The 14800-nt window shown below is 38.4% G+C and overlaps 3 long non-coding RNA genes across 4 annotated transcripts in view; 1 reads left to right on the forward strand and 2 right to left on the reverse strand.

Annotated features, from left to right (window-relative positions):
* The window catches only part of LOC138105206 (uncharacterized), a 62970-nt gene that overhangs the window by 41948 nt on the left and 6222 nt on the right, over window positions 1–14800 (reverse strand). The gene's annotated exons all lie outside the window — the stretch shown is intronic.
* Window positions 33–5625, forward strand: LOC138105207 (uncharacterized). The gene is made up of 3 exons (XR_011148418.1): window positions 33–386; window positions 1005–1091; window positions 4643–5625. It is a non-coding gene; the product is annotated as an uncharacterized lncRNA (long non-coding RNA).
* LOC138105208 (uncharacterized) lies at window positions 6064–7125 on the reverse strand. The gene is made up of 3 exons (XR_011148419.1): window positions 7048–7125; window positions 6407–6498; window positions 6064–6148 (listed from the first exon to the last, which is right to left on the reverse strand). It is a non-coding gene; the product is annotated as an uncharacterized lncRNA (long non-coding RNA).

Raw genomic sequence — 14800 nt, forward strand, 5'->3', positions numbered from 1 at the left:
TGATGAAAGCAAAATCTTAAGTAACACTAATACTTTAAGTGGTATAGATTGTTCTCTGTGATATTTAAATGCATTAAGGGAATGGTTGAAGAAATCGTTGATGAGCTTCAATGTGAGCAAATGTTAAATGATGTATTCAGGAGCTAAAAATAGTAGTACTCCCTGTACATTGCTGAGTAAAGAGTAGAATGCAGAGATAAAGAAGGGAAGTGAGTGGAAGAGTAGGTACGTGAGGATGGAGTATGTTTCTCAGCTGCAGTAAAAGAAGGTTAAGATGATAAAAAGAGAAGCTCTGCTTGGAGAATCTTCCTCTGAAGTTTTTGCATCCAGATTTGGCCTAATGAAGTGTGAGAAAGCATCTGAAGGAGGACTGGAACTGAGCAGAGGTTAGTGAGGCAATGACTGATTTTTTAGAGTTTAAACCTAATATGCAGATTATATCCAAAGAAAAAGTAACAAAAATAATTAAAGTCATGGGAACTAGAGAGACCTCAATATGAGGAAAGATTAAATATGCTATGACTATTTTGTTTGGAAAGTAAAAGGAAGTAGGACATCAGAATTAAAAATAACAATAGCTAGAAAGCAATGTAGTCTCCAAAATTTAAAGAATGAAAAAATAATTAAAGGGGAGCCAAATAAAGAATAGTAAGCTTAATACGCTATTTATGCAAATAACAAAATCAACTTTGATTTTAGAGTGTTATTTTTAGATGTTTCTTAGTAAAATCAGAAAGAAAAATAGAAACACATGAACAATACTTTTGGAACCACAAGGACAAAACTAGAAAGAACAAGAAAAGACAGTCTTTTCTCCATGCAGGATAAGTGGCATTTAAAGGTGGTTTTCAGCTTGAGATTACATTTTGGAAGACAACAGAACTTCAGAAAGTAGGGCCAACATTCCCACAAAAACAATTAATTTTCTCATTACCTAGGAAATGCATCCTTTCATGCTCTGGGCCATTCAACATAGATTAAAATTATCCTTTATTTTTATTCAGGTAATTCAGATGCTGTTTTAGCACCAAAAGTTTGCAGCCATTCCTGAAAGAGAGTGACAGTATGTAGGAGGAGTCAAAATGCTATCTGTAAGTCCTTTTTTTCTGATGCCTTTCTGAAATGAAAAAAGGTCAATAATGAAAATAATATTCCAAGACTACTGAAAAAGACAAAAGAAGTTGATTTTCCATGCAACAAGTGCAAACCTAAACTCTATATCAAGTATGTTCAATATCAAATACACAAAGTGCTGCAGGACCAGCTGTGTGTGGTTTGAGGTTGTCTCTAGGGAGTTATTTCCAGTAGCTTTAATTCATGTGGGAAGGTCACCTCCTCTGGAAAATCTGCTGTACAGTACTAAGCAGAAACCCTATGCCTTCCTCTGCCCACTGCTGGACGTAGAAAATCAGCTGTCTTGGTGCAGTTACTGATTAATCAGTGTCCCATAACTTATTGTCCACACTCTTTTGCGCTTGTGGCTCTGCCTATGCTCATTTGTGTGCCAGAGGAGCAGAAGGTCTGTCTCTTAGAGATGCCAGCTAGAGGACTTACTCTTGCTTTGCCTGCTAGGTGCCACATTGTGAAAACCTTCTTTACAGTTCCATTTACTGAGGGACAGTTACTTGAACTAATTAATGAACTTTGCAGAAGAATCACAAACAGCAACATACCATCCGTGTGTGAACAAATGACACTGCAATTCTCTCATTGCTTTGAGGCTGAGACAGAAAGTAGCAGAATTACTTTGAGGAGGGATTAAATTTTCATGGTTAGCAGGGCACATTGTCCCATAACAAAATAGATACTAACATGTGCCAACTACTTTGGGCATTGGTAACCTGCTCATAAGAAAGTGAGTATCAAAAGTCAGAAAGGAGTATATCTCTTCCTTTTGCTCCTATGACTTTCTACTTCAGCAGCTATGTCAAATTATTGCTGGGTTTGTTTCAATCCTTCTCTCTAGATTTGTTTATTAGTGCTGTAAAAGAAAACTCTCAAGTCATTTTAGGCTCCTTTCCCATTGGAGTCAGTCTTATGGAGTCACTGTGTCTCTGTGTGAACATGTATTTAGATCTATATTTCTCTCTCTCTCTCTCTGTCCTTCTCAGAGTAGCTTCTGCACCTGCTGCCAGATTTCAGCCAAACCTGGCAAAAGAACAATACTCTTTCAATAATTAAGTTCCTGCAAATATTATATTCAGGTAGAGGGGCAAGGCCTGGTAAGTGGCCCAAGTGAGGAGCATTTTGCAACGTAGCTTATCAGTCACAGGAGCATACACATGACAGAGATCTCATAAACATGTCTATCAGATTTCTCAGACAACAAGTATATCAAAATCTAGAAGAAAACAGGCCTCACTAGCTGTCTCAAGAGAACCATTTGTTCTAACAGCAGGTTGTGGCTGTCCCAGTTGAGACTCAATTTTCCTATTAGGGCTAAATGAAGAAGCACAAATGTCTTTCTGCAAAGCCACATGTGCATATTAATAATGCTTTCCTGCTGTTCTTCATATTCACTGCTTTGTGTATTCTAAAACTAGGCATGTAAATAAATCAATAGTACGCAAACTTTGCTTTCAACTCAACCAAAGGAGCCTGCTAAGGAGTGATGTCAACATATATACACACTCCAGATTAAAATGGCAATTCTTTTGATAATTTTCAAAGGTCCTGCAGGTATAAGTAATAGCACAGTAAAGGTTATTAACTAAAAAAAAATCTCAGCCATTTGATAAATTAAACACTACTGTCAGGACTTTATCAGGGTTGATAAATTCCAGCTCAGTCATGAAGATCTACAGAAAATTTACTTTTGAACCTGGAGGTTATTAGTTTTGCACATCTCCCAGCATTTACTGGAATACAGAGTTGACCCTGGCTGGATGCCAGGATCCCACCAAAGCAGCTCACACCCTTCCTCAGCTCAATAGGGAAGACAAAATATAACAAAAGGCTTGTGGGTTGAGATAAGGAACAGGAGAGATCATTCACCAGTCCTTGTCACAGGCGAAAAGGAATTGACTTGGGGAAATTAGTTTATTACCAATCTAAATACAATAATGAGAAATAAAAACTAATTTAAAAACATCTTCCTCCATTCTTCCCATGCTTAACTTCACTCCCAAATTCCCTACCTCCTTCATGCAGTGGCATGGAGTAGGGGTTGTGGTTAGTTCATTATACATAGTCTCTGCTGCTCCTTCCTCCTCAGGGAAGAACTCCTAGCACTCTTCCTCTGATCCAGCATGGGGTCCCTTCCATGGGAGACAGACCTCCACCAGCTTTTCTAAGCTGCTGGAGGCAATCACACCACATAACACATGTGAGAAACTAAACAAGAAAATTTAAAAAAAAATCCTATACAATTTCAGACACAATGTATTAAAGCCCAATTTGTGTGGTTATTTTTGTGTCAACACTGTTCTTCTGTTCTGCCCCCTTTATAATTATTTAGATCCTGCAAAAGATTATGATTTAGACCAAAACATCTCATAGGCAGATGAGGACTCTATTTCTGATGGATGGCTTGTTAAAACCAGCTCCTATATATGGAGCTAAATATTTACATGGGCAAAGATTGCCCTGAGTGGCTACACAGTGTTTCTTTTCCTGTGACCATGGCTATTATGACTTAACAGCAGATCTGTCTAAACTTCCTGATATGGTGGATTGAAGAGGAGACACTGGAAGGCCCAACATAATAATCTCCTTTTCTAGCACTGTCATTAAAACAATATTTAGGCCACCTCAGTGGGTGACCTGACATGACTCTGCACTCCAAACAAGTGCTCAGAGAGGTACTTGTCAGGTGATGGAGAAGTCTCCATTTCAGCCATGGGTGCACTTCTGATTGTGACAGGGATGACCCCTGGTTCCTTGCAGAGGAGCTGCAGTGAACAGGCTGTGGGACAGCCTAAACATCAGCGAGCTGTATTAACACACTCACACTGAGATTCACTTGCAGCTTCCTGCTTTACTTACGATTACAGGCAAAGAAAAGCAGAAAAACATTCCACATTGCAATACATAATCCCCAATTTCATAAATGACTTAGAGGTCCATAACACCTTCTTCTTCCCTATTTTAATGAGAAGAGAGAAGGCCAGCCTATCTCTCCTTTTATCTTCCTCCTCAAATGCAAAATGTTGTTCCTATTCCTAACAGAAAGATTAAAATAACGTAGTTGTTAGCTAAGAAATTATTGCTGGTCATGAGCTTATCATTTAATAAAGGAAACCTTTTTGTTTTACTTAGTTCTTGACATTCTGCTATCCTCAACAGAACATTTTCATTAAAACAAGAGAAAAGAACAAGACTGTGGAATAGTTATTTTTACCATTCCAAAAAAAAAAAAAAATCACCACTGCAAGTATTGATAGAACTGTAGAGGGATTGTCTTTATTTTGTAACTCAATGAATGGAAAACAGGTTCTGAAGTAGGTGAGCACATTTTACAGAACTACTCACCATAAACAACTTCCCCCTCCCTGCCCCAAGAAAAAAGTAGCCATTGATAAATAATTTTCCCATAGCTACAAAACTGATTTGTAGAAGTTAAATTGTTCAAGGCTAATCAGGCTAATCTGAGGGAGAGGAAGTTTACCCTCCATTTCCCAACAGATTCTCTTTAATTTTGCAGCCACATTGACAGGTGGCCTCATCACTCAGGCATTACAGACCACCTTGAAGATATCAGCACTGCTGGCCTTTGAAGTCAGAATAATCAACAAGCCATTTGATACTCTATCAGATGAAATGGCCCTGTCAGGAAAGGCTGGCTCTCAGGTGTACTGATTGTCTATCGAAAGGAGATAACTTGATACAGTTTACTACGGTACAGATTCATGGACCTTGTGGGATGTTATAACAGATGTCTTTTTAGATGCACTTCTTCACAATGTCTCTTAAAAAAATATTCCCAAGAGACTTTTAACAGAAATTATAATACTCTTAATTTCCTGTCTACAATATTCCCACAATACTGTGTAGATAGGCAAATGCATTAGTTATGGTTGGGGTCACAGATGCACAGATTCATGTGTATAAATCCTGTCAAAGCCTTTATTCAAATATTGTGTAGTAGACATTATTAGGTAAGTCTCCATTGCTTTACAACAGTTAACATTCTGGAAGCTGCCAAAATCTGGCAAAATATTATTTTCAGAAAAAGACAATTTTTTATTTTCTGTAGGATTATCCAGGATAATAGGAGTTTTTTCCTCAGGTTACTTTGATATGTTATCATCTTTGAGTCTAATAATGTGACCTTTATTCAACAAGTATTACATCTCAAGCTGAGTGATTTAACAGAAACCAAGTTTTTAAAATTATTACCTTAAATTCCACTTTCACATGTCCATATAAGTGTTTACTTTCAGAATTGAATATTGGCTGGAAGGATTTGAGTGCTTTGTAAATCTGGAAGAAAGTGAGACTGAAAAGTACAAAGTATGGTGTTTTGGGTTTTTTTGTCCATTCTAACTAAATTTCAGCTATTGAGGTATAACAATTAAATTCTTGATGAAATTATGTTTTGTGATGGCTCCAAAATCATGGGAATAGATCTTAAAACAGTTAAAGATTGTTTGTTTGTGTGTACAGCAAATTGGAGTTGAAAGCAAGAAAAATAAATAAAAATTGCCAAAAAGCATGTTAAATGTCTTTTTGTTTAATAGAATTTTTGACTCATCCATAACATTTACTTGGGAAGAAGCGAATAAAAATATTTGTTTCAACATTAAGAAGCAGATTAGTTTATATCAGGGGTTGAGAAAGTTATGCTGTCTGTTCTATTTATATGACAGGCAGGAAACTCATTTCCATGAAAGACCCTGGCTTGTTCTAATAGTAATTATTCATCAGAAACAATCATGAAATGTTCAGTCAGTAGTAAATGGTCTATTTGATATCATTGGAGCAGCTCAGGGACTTAAAGTCACCCCTTTCTTGGTGTGCAGGTGTGTTAGGTCTCGCAGTCTGTGTGCAGGAGCACACTGGACTCCCTGGCAGAGGACAGCTGCTCTGATTTGTTAGACCTTTGGAAACAGTATTGCTCCTGTTATGGACACATAATCCCTTAAAGTTGTTTGACAGCTAAGGCCTGAAGCAACACCACCAGACAAATCTTCAAGCATCACCTTTGGTGCTGAGAAGGAATACAGAAATTAAAGAAGGAAAACTTGTAGGAAAAAAACCATGGACCTTAAATATAGATCAATGTTCTCAAGGGAAGGTTAATAACCATTTTCATTGAGCTACATTAATGATTTTTAAGTAGCTTACTTCTGCTAGCAATTATTCTTCATAATCTCATCTCTTGTAACCGCCAGTTTCATGGTAAATGATGTATTGGAGATTTTCTGTGCAGTGTGAAAATAAATCAAGGAAATATACAGAGACAAACCTTCTGCAAAGATGGAATACCTGGAGCAATTCTGTGGATTGACTGCAACTGAGGCTTGTCACAGAGGCCTTGAGTGATGTAGTTGCTGACTCCTGTGAAGATTTATCAGAGGTGAATTTGGTGCACTATGAGCAATGCAGCTTCTGACAGGCAAGACCCGAGCCCCTGTGCTTATATCCTGCTGTCCAAACCATGTGCGTGCCAGAGAGTATGGATAAAAATGAGGAATGTGTTCTGAATTTATTTTAGACAAACATTAGTTGATGTTTCAAATTAAGATTTTTTGGCAAAATGCAGAGAAAATGTGCATAAAAGGTATAATGAAGAATGCTGTCTTTCAGTCTGAGGGAAGTCTGGGACCCACAGGTTATTGAAGAAATTCAGGCAAAGGTGACAAGAAGGGCCATTTGCCATCTATACAAAGAAGTGTCTTGAACACATACTTTTCCCTATGGCTGGGAACAGATTGTGAGGCTGTAGGCCAGGGGCCAAGAAAAGGCGTTGGACCAGCCTCATGATTACAGGCTCTGTCTCACAGCACCTAGAAACAATTCAGATTTCTGGAGATGAGCAGAGAAAATTTTTTTTAATACAGGTGTTGGACTAGGCATGGAGCACATATTTATGGACCTGGTACTCACAGTTAAGGTAGAACTGGATGGAGATGGTAGAGTATAAGATCTGGAGAGAGTTAAACATGTCAATCAGTTGAGAAAAGCCCTGGACTTTACGTTTTGGACTGTTCAGGGAACTGGCAGGGACAATCCTGTAGAAGAAAAAGCAGCCATGGAGAGCTGGCCAGTTTTCAAGGGCATCATCCTAAAAGGACAAGAATCCACCTCGACCTCAGTAGCTATGAACATGTGCCTGCATGCCAGGTGAAGGCTGGCTGAGCAACCTGAATTAAACTGATAAAAAGAAATGCTCAAGAGATGAAGGCAGGAACAAGCAAGCAAGGAGGCATACAGAAAGCAGAGATAGAATTAAGAAGGTTAAAACTTGGCTGAGGTTATGGCTGAGTGGAATGAAATGTGAAACATGAACAAGAAAAGCTTCTATAGATATATTGGTAGCAAAATCAAGATTCAACAAATTTTTCCACTTCTTACTGGAACAGGCCATCTTGTGCTGAAGGGTATGGGAAAAAACATAGGCAGCAAGACCTTCCTTGCTTTGGTCTTTATTGCTCACAAACCCTCCTGATCTCTACTCATTACAGAAGACTTTACAGGAGACAGGTATTATCCAAAGCAGAGGAAGATATAGCTGGGGCTACTTAAGTAAGTTGGACATACAAGTCCACCAAGGCATACTAGGAGGTAACCAAGGATGTAAAAGGAAATGGCTTAAGCAATTGAAAGACATTTGATAAGCTTGTAGCAACTGCAGTATGCTTCTGCATACTGGAAAAAGCCAAATGCCATGTCAATATTAAAAAAAAAAAAATCCAAACAGTGAGGAGGATGCTTTTCATCCTAAATTCAGTGTCTGGAAGGGTACATCTTTTCTGGAGGCTATTTTTAGTCATGAAATACAAAGTGACTGGGAATAACCAGTAAGAATTATCAAAGAAAATTACACCTGACCAACTTGACTATTTTCTATTACGAAATGTCTGCCTGTGTGAGTGAGGAGAAAGCAATACTCCTGTACTCCAGCAAAACTTTCTGTACTGTCTCGGACAGCGTCCTTGTAGCGGAACTGAGGAGAGATGGATTGTATGGGGCAATTATAGTGTGGCTGAAAAACTGGCCATACACTTGGGCAAAGAGAGCCACAGTCAATGGTTGCAAGCCCAGTTGGAGTCTGGTTGTGAATATCATCCTTCAGGGACTGATATGGCCCTGCTTGTGTTCATATTCTGTTTATCTTCATAGTACTCTCTGATATATTCATCAATGATCAGGACAACCGTGCACATGCACCTCAAGAGGTTCAACAAAGGGAAATGCCAAGTCCTTTGTCTGGCAAAAAATAACCCCATGCGCTACTACAGGCTGGGGCCAACTAGATCAAAAGCAGATTTGCAGACGCAGTTGGGATATTCTGGAGGGTGTCAGCTTTAACATGAGTCAGCAGTGAAGTCTTGCAACAGTACAGGGTGCCAGTGCACTGCACTACCTTAGAAAGAGCAGAACCTGCAGGGTTTGTGAAATCATCCTGCTATCTGACACTGGTGCCTCACAGCTGAGGTGTTATGTCCAGTGTTTGGTCCTTCTACAAGAGAGAGCACTGCAAGCTGAAGAATCCAGAGTAGGTCTGCTATGATGGTGAGGGGGTTAGAGGATATTATGCATTAGGAAAAGCTGATGAATAAAGAAATACTGTTAAGCCTGGAGAAGAGAATGTTGCCATGTGAGGCAGTTTCAAGTTTTTAGCTATCTAAAGAGGGCTCATAGAGAAAATCTTCAGGCTATTTTCGTACACATACTTCAACACAATAAGAAGCTATTGCCACAATTGCCAGGAAGGAAAATTCTCGCGAGACATAAGGAAACCAAAAATTTGTAATGCAAGTGATAAAGCACTGGAATGGGTTGTGGAATCTCTATTCTTGGATGTGTTCAAGCCACCCTGATCAACCTGATCTAATTTTTAAATTAGCCCCGCTCTGAGTAGGAGGATGGACTAGATGGCCCTCAAAGATCCCTTCCAGCCCTTCATGCCCAGGCTCACTCATGTCAGGAACTAAATTTACAGCTTTACTGTAGGTATAGAAAGCATGGCTGAGGATTTTTCCAAGATTATACAGTTAATTAAACATTACATTTATAATTAAACATGTTATATATAAGTCATTTCTTTCACCCCATGGAGTAGCTTACTCTACATGTTGTGCTTTTCTGGAGAGACCTCGTTGTGGCCTTTCAGTACTTAAAGGGAGCTTATAAAAAAAAAGAAGGAGAGACTTTTGACATGGGCAAGTAGTGATAGGACAAGACAGAATGGTTTTAAACTGAAAGAAGAGGGCTTTAGATTAGATGTTAAGAAGAAATTCTGTACACAGAGGGTAGTGAGGCACTAGAACAGGTTTCCCAGAGAAGTTGTGGATACTTGGAATTCTTCAAGGTCATATTGGATGGGCTTTGAGCAATCTAATCTAGTGCGTGACATTCCTACCCATGGCAGGGGGGTTGGAGTGAGATGATCTTTAAGGTCCCAACCCAAACTGTTCTATGATTCTACATATTTATATTAATCTTCTCCCTGAGCTGTTTTCAAGCCAACTGGTTGCTGCAAATCCACTTAGTCAAATGTGAAAATACATAGCCACTAATCTGGCAGAAGCCATCCTCCTGTGGCATATCTATAACAACTGAGTGTGCAGCTGAACCGTAATCATTCTTGAGGCAGCTGTATTCCTGTTCCACCTGGGCTTTCCAAATATTAGCACGTGTGCTCATCATCACACATTTTGACTTCTGCTGGGTTTCAGTGAGCAAATTTGTAACATTACATACAATATCTGAATTTTATATTTTCTGGTGGTTTTTAGGCTAACTTTCAGTCTGCTTCAGCACAACTCTGAATTTCTGCATGAGTTCAGAATATGCAATTGACTGTAAATTTCAGTCAAATGCCATCTGTCATCTCTAATAACTTATCAAGCACAACAGGCAAACACAGAACTTTTAACAACAAGCGAAAACACTGTTGAACTGAATTTATTTCCAGACGTGGAGAGGGAGGTTTTCACTTTTTCCTCCAACAGGACTAATGCTGCTCTAATGCCTTTCAGCATGATTTTTAAGGCATTAATTTGTTATGTAACATCCATCAATTATAAAATATATTTATGAGGTCTTGCTAGCAGTCGTTAACAGCAGTATTGTGGGATCACATTTACAAGGCCTAATGAAATGGGAGAGCAAGAGTAATTGGATTGAAATAGGTAAATGAAAACTCATTCCAGGGGAAAAAAGGGTGCAAAACTGATGAGGTCTGACGTGTCATCAAATGGTGAGGATTAAATTAAGATTCAGTGAAGACATATATAGTGCTTATTGTAAGTGTTTAATTGCTAGAATAACAAATGCCTCACAAAAATGCAGTTAAGTATTAAACTCTTTCTGCTGCTAAATGGAGTCAGGCAGATAAATCTTTTCCTATCCTCCAACTGACTATTTGTCCCACATTTTTAAATGGATTTTGTTTATTTGCATATGAAATGGAAACAAAAGTTATTATTATTTTTAAAAAAAAGGTGATTTGGTGACTTTAAATCAGATACTTGGAAATACTTTATCTGTATTCCTAGGAAAAAAACCAAATACATTCCAGCTCATTCTCAGAGAAAAAATTAGGCATTAGAAAAACTAGAATTATGAAAAGTTTGAGGTTTCTTTCCCTTTAAGAAAAGGCATTTGCTAATAATAAAAATAGTTAGCCAATGAGGTGAATTTGGAGGTCTCCAGTTAGAACCAACTATCCCTGGCCAGAAAGGAAAATTGTTTCAGTGACATATATTGCATCAAAAGTTTAGGGTGTCTTTGAAAGAGTATGTGTAGATCCAACAATGATTCTTTTTTGAGTAATAATCCATTAGGGCCAGCAGGCTTTTTTCCTACTCTAATTTAAAATCCCCAAGAATCTATTGGGCTAGAAATAAAATTTTTCCATCATTTGACTGACTGTATAAAATCAAATAACTGTAAATTGTTGAATTCTGATGAATCCATGGTTTCACACAAGGCTAGGATGCTCTGCTTTCAGGGCTGCTAGGCCTAGAACCTATTTTCTCAAATGGCCACCATCACCTGTCATAGAGATTACCCATCTGAGCTCCTTGTCTGCAGTACAGACTAGTAAAGGAAGTGACAAGAAACTACTCTTTTGTGCCTGTTAAGTGAGGATGCAAGAAATAATCTGTAAATGCCTGATCAGCAACCTCAGTAGTTTGTCTGTCCCTGGCCCTGAAATTATTATTACAAAACCATGAAAAAATGAAGCCCAAACAGCTGAAGGAAGAAGTCCAGTTTGCATTATGATAGCAGCTTTGAATGGTGCAGAAGACGTGTAGCTATAATTGGTGCAAAGAGAAAATTCTGGTTTACCTAGCAAACTAACTGTAGTATTACTCCATCTTTTCCCAGAAAAAGGCAAGAGCCAAAAATTTTGTGTTGGCAGTATATTCCAACCATGGAACAGCATAATAATAGTAACAGCAGAATAAACAGCAGAAATAAATTGACTTTTTCTGCCTGGAGAGGGTCTTTATGAAGGATGTCTTGCATGTTAGGAGATACTACTTTAGAACAGCAAGGAACTTGTGTGATGAACCCAGAAGAAATGAAGATTTCTCCTGCCATTTGCAGTGCACTGGAGGACTGTGTCTTCTGCAACATCTTGAGAAGCACCTCAGGTTTACTGCATAAGCCATCATGCAATGTTGCCCAGAGGTGTAAAGGACTGACTGAGGACCTCTGTGGCCACTAGTGCCCTGCAGTCCATGGTAGGTCAGCTACAAGCATTTTCTATAGAATGTTAGTAGTCCTAGAAAGGAGTGCTCTAATCATGTCACTCACAAGAAATCACTTGTCTGAACTGTCCAGCAAAAATCAGAATATTTTTGCTTGTTGCTTCCACATTAAAGATAATTATTTTCCCCTACAATATAACAGAACTCAATAGCTTGGTGGTTAAAATAGAGTGCTTATTTTAGAAAGACAGAAAATCTTCTTTTAAAGATGCCAGGTGACAAATTTACAATATCCCTTGGAAATCTGGTCTGATTGTCAATTACCCTCACTTAAAAAGTCACGTCTTGTTTTAAAATTTGTTTAAGTAAATATTGAAGCTGATTGTGATGCCTTTTCCTGGTCTTAAAATCAAGAGTCAAACATGGTTAGAAGGGAAAAAGGGATTTTACCTTGATATTTATTTTAAGGATCCTTAGGTGCACCACATCCAGGTGGAATACACTGCAATGCACCCCCAAAAGATCAGGTATAACATTATAGGTTTTACTAATTAGCATATCTATCAAAAATTCCCCAATGAGAGGCTCAAGTGAGCCCCCCTCCCCAAGGAACCTTCCCCTGGATGGTTCTATCTTGGTTTACAGAATGTGTTCTGGAGAGGACCTTGGGGTCTGGGGCACACTGATCCCTAACTATGAAGCTTCTAAAATGTTTAGTCTCTCAGCTGAACAAACAAGTTTAAGAATGCAGGCAAAAAGCACTAAAGAATACAGATGTTGTAAAAAAAGGTGTAACAGGGGTATAAAAGAAAAGGCAAAAAATCTTCATGGCATCATTTGGGTCCTGTTGTAGATTTGCCTCCTATAATAAAGTTTCTACAATATCAAAAGTGTTCTCCCTTGTGTAGGGATTTTTGTTTCTACCATGCTGATGTTGCTGTGGAAGGGGAAAAAAAGAATGAAGGAAAGGAACACATTTTGAGATGGGACACATTTTCTCAGTGGGGAATCTGTAACACCAACTACTTTATTCCTGAAATACCAGTCTGCATTCATGGGCTAACAACATAACATTTGATTACTCTGGTTATGAAAGTCACCTCAGCTCACTCTCAGAGCTATGACAGCACATTGCCAGGGATACCAAGTCACTTATTTTGCACAGCCCAAGCTCCAAAAATCTAACCCAGATGCTGCTACTGTGATGAGAGCAACAGCCGTGATGGGGCAGCAGCTGTTTCTAGGAACTGGGGCAGGCCCTCTCTGCCACCAGCAGCCACCAGTGCTCATCAACATCTCCATCTGCTGCAGGCAGCAAGAATGAATTTTTGCCCAGTCTGTTGTATCTCTACCATTTCTTTCACCACAGGCCCTATCTTACCTCTTGGGGAAAGAAATCAATTTTGGTTTTGCTGCTGAGAAGTCTTGAGCCTTCATATGTGACATTTTACTGTAGAAATCTAACTACCAGCACTAAAGGATGAAAGAAAACAAAATTCTGTTCCTAATGTACTAGGTGATACACTAAGTACATTAATTATATTACTACCATGTTAGAAATACTGCCAAGGTGGTTTGTACTTCTCACAAGCTTGGTAGAGGATTACATAAATATCTCAGAATATTTACACCGAAAAATCCTTTTCAAGCTGCCTGGTTTTTTTGAATGGTTGTTTCTGAGTCTGTCAGCAAGATAGCAAAAACACAGGCAATGCCAACTTATCTATTTGTTTAGGTAATATTTAAACAACTTCTCTATGTTTATTCCTCTTCTGTTTTCAGATTAACACAGCTGTTTCACTCAGTCAAATCATTACTAACCAATCACGGCAAAGAGCTAGTAGTGAGGGACAAAACACCAGCAAATTTACAAGTTACTGCATTTCAAATTGCATGAAAAGGAAGCACCTTGAGCACTATCACATGCTGCAAGTTGACATGTCGTTCTGCAGCCTCTAGCCTGACCTTTCCTTAACATCAGCTGAAAAACAAAGAGACTATGCTGTTAGAGCAGCTGCTCTACCTCTAGGCAGGTAACAGTATCGTCTTCATGAATGACATCTCTGTCGCATTTGCTGCATGTCAGGAAGTCCTTAAAAATCTGCAGATCAAAACAACGCAAGATTTTCATATTGACCTTGAGGTGATGATCAAATATGGTGACTTGTGAACTGCAGATCAGGATGCATGTGGAGGCCAGCTGTGCAGCAATAGATCTGCTAGAAATTTTTACTATACCAGAGATCTGTTTATGTCCTATGTTATATACACATCGTATAAGAAAAGCAGAAAAAGCACTGCCAACCTTGATTGTGATTCTGTTTCTGTCAATATACTGATTTGTGTTATTTTAAACATGATTGCTTCTTCATGGAGCTTTTCACAGAACCCTCTAATTATGACCTGTTAACACAAATTGGTAAATATTTCTACCTAATTTCTCTGAAATTACATCAATTATTATACTTAATTGTCAACAGACAGATATATTCTGCTCTGCTGAAACATTCTATTGCAATCTTCAAGCAGCACCATATGATAACATTCCTTGTTTTATTTATTTAAATTTTGTTCAATTCCTAATCTAAGGTAGTTCTTTACTTTCCTGTCTTTATTTATTTTATAAATAATTAGATATATTTAATAGAAATGGAAACTAGAAATGTGGCAATGAACAGGTCAGCACTAGCATTTGTGCAATATGTGCATTTCTGGAAAACAAAAACTACATGCCCAAGAAAAAAAATGCTGGAATGCTTAAGAGTTGTATGATTTAACAGGCTTTAGCAAACTACACCACTCCCTCATCTGAAGCAGAAATGTAACCAAACAGAAGGGTTGGTGATGTACAGCTGTTTCACCACCTAATGAAACTTGTAACTGCACACTCTAAACTGTGGTTGGCAGAGCGGCCTTTTAGGAATGAGAACTACAAAGCCCAGTACTCAGAACAGTAAGCTCCTTAAGCAGATGAT

This window comes from Aphelocoma coerulescens, chromosome 2, assembly GCF_041296385.1.
Source record: "Aphelocoma coerulescens isolate FSJ_1873_10779 chromosome 2, UR_Acoe_1.0, whole genome shotgun sequence".
In the NCBI taxonomy this organism is placed as follows: Eukaryota; Metazoa; Chordata; class Aves; order Passeriformes; family Corvidae; genus Aphelocoma; species Aphelocoma coerulescens.